This window comes from Tupaia chinensis, unplaced genomic scaffold, assembly GCF_000334495.1.
Source record: "Tupaia chinensis unplaced genomic scaffold, TupChi_1.0 Scaffold145147_1, whole genome shotgun sequence".
In the NCBI taxonomy this organism is placed as follows: Eukaryota; Metazoa; Chordata; class Mammalia; order Scandentia; family Tupaiidae; genus Tupaia; species Tupaia belangeri.
The window spans coordinates 2,332,940-2,339,730 of record NW_006205007.1 but is presented as its reverse complement, the minus strand read 5'-3'; the positions used below and the strand labels follow the sequence as shown (position 1 = coordinate 2,339,730).

At 35.3% G+C, this 6,791-nt stretch overlaps 1 long non-coding RNA gene across 2 annotated transcripts in view; it reads right to left on the bottom strand.

Moving 5' to 3' along the window:
- Nucleotides 1-1,617: 1,617 nt before the first annotated feature.
- The window catches only part of LOC102496275 (uncharacterized), a 28,240-nt gene continuing 23,066 nt past the window's right edge, over nt 1,618-6,791 (bottom strand). For both annotated transcript variants that reach the window (XR_337283.3, XR_337284.3), the window contains exon 4: nt 1,618-2,435. This is a non-coding gene — a long non-coding RNA (uncharacterized LOC102496275). The remainder of the gene's footprint in view (nt 2,436-6,791) is intronic.

The following is a 6,791-nucleotide window of genomic DNA, read 5'->3' as shown; positions in this document are numbered from 1 at the left end:
ATTATATCGAATTATTAGGTTACTTTGGGTAATAACATTTTAGCAATATTAATTTTTCTAATCCATGAATAAGAGATGTTCTATTTTTGCCTTTTTCTATTTCTTCATTCAATTTTTCATAATTCTCATAATAGACATCTTTCACTTCCTTAATTAGATTTATTCCTAGGTATTTGTGTGTGTGTGTGTATGTGTGTTGTGAATAGCATAGCTTTCTTCATTTCTGTCTTAGTCCATTTATTATTAGTGCACAAAAATGCTACAGATTTTTGTATGTTGATTTTATATCCTTCAACTTTACCTATTTTGTTTATCACATTTAAGTTTTTTTTTTTTAGTAAATGCACTAGGTTTTTCTGTGTATATAACTATGTCATCCACAAAGAGGGACACATTAACTCTTCCTCTTCAATTTGTGTACCTTTCATTTTATTTTCTTATCCAATTGCATTGGCTAGGACTTCAGTTTTATGTTTAAAAAGTGAAAAAATTAGGCATTTGGTCTTGCTCCAGTGTTAAGAGGAAAAAATTTCAACTTTTCCCTATTGAGTATGATGTTATATATGGGTTTATCATTTATAGACTTGTTGTGTTAAACAATGTCCCTTCTACCCCTATTTTGTTGAGACTCCTCATCATTAAGAGATGTTTTACTTCATCGTATGTTTTTCCTGCATCAATTGATATCATCATATAGTTTTTGTCCTCTCTTCTATTAATGTGATGTATACATATATTAGTTTGCATATGTTGTAGCCCTGGGATAAAGCATACTTGGTCATGGTGTATAATCTTTTTAATGTGTTGTTGAGTTCTATTTGCTAGTATTTTGTTGAATATATTTGCATCTATATTCATTAGGGATATTGGTCTGTAGTTTTCTTTTACGTTGTGTCATTGTCTGCTTTTGGTATCAAGATCCTGATGGCTTTGTAAAATAAGGAATCCTTCCATTTGGATCTTTTGGAATAGTTTCGGGAGAATCAGTGTTAATTATTTTTATAAAGAATTTGTAGAATTCAGCAGTAAAGCTATCTGTACCCTGACTTCTTTTTGCTAGGAGTCTACTTATTACTGACTCAATTTTGTTAATTGTTTTTGGTCTTTTCAGGTTTTCTATTCTTTCTGGTTTAATCTAGGTATATTATATGTATTCATAAATTTGTTCATCTCTTTGAGGCTTTCCAGTTTGTTGTCATATACGCACTCATAGCAATCCCTCATAATTATTTGCATTTCTATATCTGTTGTAATGTGCCCTTTTTCATTTCCAGTTTCATTTATTTGGCTCTTCTATTTTTTCAGTCTAGCTAAAGGTATGTAAATTTTGTTTATCCTTTCATTTCATTTACTTTTTGTATTGTTATTTTGTTCTGTATTTCATTTATCTCTGCTCTATTTATTACTTTTCTCTTATTATTTTTCTCATTCTTCCAGTTTCCAGAAATGCATCTTTAAGTTGTTTATTTGCCACCTTTCTAATTTTTTAGAATTATTTATTTTACTTTATTTGTTATTATTATTTATTTTTTAGTTTGACCAGAGAGAGACAGAGAGAGAGAAAGGGGAAGTGAGAGAGCAAGCTGCCAGGTCCAGGACTCGAACTGCCACCAGCCATGTGGGACTCTAGCACCTTAACCACCGTATCACCTGCCAGCCCCCCATCTTTCTACTTTTCTCATAAGCATTAATTGTTATAAACTTTTCTCTTAGTACTACATTAACTTTCTGTCAAAGATTTTGAGTGTTGTATTTTTGCTATTGTTTCAAGAAATTTTAAAATTTCATTCTTTATTTTCTTCTGTACTTTCAACATTGTTCAGGAGATGTTATTTAGTTTCTATGTATCTGTGTAATTTAAAAAGTTCTTTTTTGTTGATTTCAAGTTTAATTCCATTGTAGTCAGAGGTATTTCTGTTTTTTGAAACATTTGGAGTGACTTGTTTTGTGCTCTGTTGTGGTCAGTCTTAGAGGATGTTACACATACAGCTGAATAAAACATGCAATCTATATTTGTTGGGTGAAATGTTCTATAAGTATCTGTCAGGTCTATTATTCTATTATTGTATTATTTAAGTCTACAGTTTCTTATTTATTTTTTTGTTTAGATAATCTCTGGCCTACACAATGATGACAGTGGGTTGCTGAAATTCCCAAAATGAATATGTTAATATCCTTAGTTGGTCTTCTTGTTGATCCTCTCAAACAGACATTTTTGAAATAAATAGCTATTAGGGTGCTGCACGGTGATGCAACAGTAAAATATGATGCTCTGCAAAGCTGGCCCACATGGGAAGCTTCCAACTTTTCATCCAGAGACCTCTCTGAACATGTAGGGAGCATATGCATGTCCATGTCCCATGGTTGACTGAGGCTGGGGATGGATCATGGCATGAAGATTTTGTTGGGGGTGCCATCTCTCTTTTTCTGCTTCCCTAATCATAAAAGAAAGAAATATTTTTAAAAATTAAAAAAATGAAGCTATTAACAGAAAAGCATATATACCACAATTCATATAGTCTCTCCAATAAATTCAAATAAACTCTACTTCCTCTTCCTATCATATACTATGATGTATTATCTTTTGCTACATAACACATTACCCCCAAACTTAGAACTTAAAATAACAATGAATATTTATTATCTCAGTTTCCGGAGGTCAGGGATTTGAGAGCAACTTGGCTGGGTGCTTTTGGTTTAGGTTTTCATGTCAAGATTTTAGTTGGGCTCTTATTAACTGAGGACTTGTTTGGGGTTGGAGGGTCTGCTTCAAAGATGGCATGCTCACATGACTATTGGTGGGAGATCTTAGTTCCTCCCATGTAGATCTCTACGTAATGCTAATAAAACAACTTTACAACATTGTGACTATCTAGAACACATAATCCAAGAGAGAACAAGGTATAGTCTGCAATGTCTTTTAAGGCTTAGCCTTGGGTGTTACTTATCTTTATGGCCAGATCAACTCTATTTAATATGGGAGAAGACTACAAAGGGATGAATGCTAAGGATCGCTGGTATTTGGTCACTGAGGACCAACTTGAAGGGAGGCTATCACAGATAACTACTTTGGGAATGTCTGTCACAGGATAATCTCACACTGTCCAAGGCTCATATTTTAGTACATCAATAAGGATCATTTTGCAAGAACTACTCCATCACTGCAAGAAAACTCATTATTGTTACTCCTTCATCCTCTCCCCACCCCTAACCCATGGCACCATTGATCCAGCTCCATCATAATTTTGCCATTTTGAAAATGTTATATAAACAAAATTACACAATATATAATGTTTTAAGACTGGGTGTTTTTCAGGCAGCGTAACAGCCTGAGGTCCCTTCACGTTGTAATATGGATAGTTTGTTCCTCCTGACAGCTGAGTAGTATTTCATGTTATGGCTGTACCAGTTTATTCATTAACAAAGTGGAGAACATCTTAGTCGCTTCCCATTTTGGGCTATCTCAAAAAAGCTGATATAAATATTTATTTACTGATTCTTGTGTGACCGTAAGTTTTCATTACTTGAGAGTAAATATACAGGAATTAAATTACTGGGTTGTGTGGTAAGTTTAACTTTGTAAGAAACTAACAAAACATTTTCTAGAATGGCAGTATCATTTTACATTCCCACCAGCAATGAATGAGAGATCCAGTTGTTCTGCATCTTAACTTAGTATCGGTATTTTTTTTTAGTCATTATAATAGATGTGTAGTGATATCTCAGTAAGGTGTTAATTTGCACTTTCTTTTTTATTTATTTCTTTTTGCAAGAAGGCACTTGTATTTTCTGGAGAGACAGAGAGAGAGGAAGAGGGAGAAATTTATTCATTTATTTATTTTCTAAATGTTGATGAGAGAGAGACAGAGAGATAAAGTGAGAAAGCAAGTCACCACGTCCAGGACTTGAACCATGATTGGCCATGTGGGAATGTCCAGTGCCTTAATCACCACACCATGTGCTGGTCCCCTAATATGCATTTTCTTAATGGCCAATGATGTTTAAGTATAATGATATTTTAAACTTGCTTAATGTTTTGCCTGTTCACGAATTGTTTTAAACATCTCAATTAGTTCTCACAAGTACAATGTGGTGTGTTTCAAGTGATTAAAAAGCCAATATGTAAGTCTGGAAAAAACAGACAAATGTAATTACACATGTAGAATCAAAACAATTTAAAACTCAAAGGAACATGGAGGTAATGTAGTCAAACTGCATGTTTTACAAATAACCAAGTCCCAGAGAGTTTAAATGATTTTTCTGTGGCTAGAATCATACCAAAAACATACTTCTGATGCTTGAATCTCTTCTACAATGTCCCATTAAGTAGGTGACAATTTATGCTTGAATTTATACTTCAAGTGACTGGGAAGTCCCTCATTTTTTTGTCCTGCTCTTTTACAAAGTATCTTTCTGACATTGAACTGAAATGGCCCATAAACAAGTGAAGGAGTCCTTAAGTGTTTTGACATTGAGCTGAAATGGCTTACTATTTCAGCTCCTGCCAACAGGTCTAGCGCCTTCCTCTGAGAGCTTCCAGTGCAGTATGATCCCTTTTCCACATGGCAGGACTTTAGATTCTTAGAGACAGTCACCATGATCTCACACATATATTCCAGGCTACATATTCACATTTTCCTTCAACCATTCCTAGGTGAGCTTCTTCACTATCCTTTTTCCTTTCATGTAAACCAGTCCTAGACTGCATGGTATAAAATAATCACCAAAATGTTTCTAGTAATACAGTCTACATATTTTTCAATCATTCATGGCAGGAAATGAAAAACTGGTCTTATCTTTCACTTATTATATCATGAGTATTTACTTACTTCCTTTAAAAAAGTTATATATGTATTTTTAAGATTTTTAAGCTAAATATTTTTAAATTGCATCTATTTTTTGAATTTGTTCAACATACATGGTACAAAATTTAAAACATTGAAAAGGGTTTAGTGTGAAAAGTCATGATCTCCAACTTTCTGGTTGAATATACTATACTACCCTATAGATAATATTTTGGACACCTGAGGTTTGCCCTGTAGCCTAGTAGTTAAGGGTGACAGAGCACATATGGCCAACCAGTTTGAATCCTGGTCCCAGAGGCTGGAAAAACATGCTGGGCATGTGTGCATGCATGCCTAAAAACCTGACATGATGGAGAAATGAAGGTGAATGGATTATAGCATGTCCATGCCCAGTGGAGGCTGCTTTCTCTCCATTCCCCTTCTCTCTCTCTCTAGTGCATGCATGTGTCCTCTGATAATGAAAAGAAATTACAAGATTTAAGACTCTGTTTTTTAAAGATACATAATTCTTTATGATTATGACATTAGATCGCATGGTTGACAACATCCTTTTTTTAGAGAGGTTTTTACTACAGGGTGTGTGCACTCGCCAGAAAGACAGAGACAGAGAGACAGAAAGTGAGAAATCACCCCCCCCCCCCATGGGGAATGGCCACACCATAATCCCTTCTCCTCCATTCTTCTCTTGGGATCTTGGGCACGCACACACACACACATGCCCTTTTCCCTTCTCCTGAAAACTTATTCAGAAGTAAGCATGAAAAATGTCAATAATATCAATTAGGCTTAGATAAATAATATCTACTGCATTTTATTGGTGCACTATCCTGGTGTCACTGCCAAAATTAAGTTAAATTAGACTGAGTTAAGTTATCAACAGTAAATACATCCTGTATTGGGGTTGATTACTACTTGCTTTTATAGATACTGCAGGACATCCTTTAATAACCTGCTTTTAGGGGGCCAACAGAGGGTATAATGGTTACATCACTGGACTCCCATGTAGTCAACTGTGGTTTGAGTCCTGGACGTGGCATCTTTAAATTCACGCTGGGTGCGTGTGCATGCATGCAGAAAATCCCAAGAGGAGAATGGAGGAGAAGGGATTATGGCATGGCCATACCCCCTGGGGGTGATTTCTCACTTTGTGTCTCCCTGTCTTTCTGATGAGCACACACACCTTATATAGTAAAAATATCTCTTTAAAAAAATAAAGTCCCTTTTAGATTCTTCTCAGAACCAACATGATCCTGGCTGTAGATCAGAGGTGTTAAGGAATCCCTGTTGAATAAATAAAATCCCAGTCAGGTAAAGATTGAAGGCAGGGTGATATGAATCTCCATTTTATATCATCGAAACCCCTTTATCTGTCCATGATCCTGTTTGTATTTCTGAGGATTTGTGACTACTTGGAAATATTGAAAAAGTACTTTTTAAAAAATGGATAGAATTGAGTTAAATGTCTGTATAAGGGTAACTGCTACTCCTACTACAGACCAATGGGGTGGGGAATGGGAGGCACTTGTCAATCAAAGTCTCTTGGGCTAACTACTAACTACAGTTGTGGAGGAGTGGGGTGCTGTTGTGTAACACTGGAGCCATGTGGAAGGCCTGGGTCAACCAGTACATGACGGGTATGACCATGTGCATGTATATTCCTGGCAGCTGGGAGGCTAGGAGAGGGTTGTGGTGTGGTGAAACTTTGTTGAGGGTACTTCTCTCTTTTTCTTTTTTTTTTTTAAGTGACTTTTTAAAAAAATTTATTTATTTTTATTATCATCATCTCTTTTTCTCATGAGAGAGAAAAAAAAGAAAACAAAGAAAAATAAAAAAGAAACAGTGTCTCTCTGGTCATATGAAGTATGCTTTGGGGAAATCTTTGGATCTTAGTTTTGCTGCCATATGGCTTTCTTGTTCTGATAATGGATGGTAACCCTGTCAGATCTTATTTAAATCCTGGCAATCTCTGTCAAAGCAGAGATCATG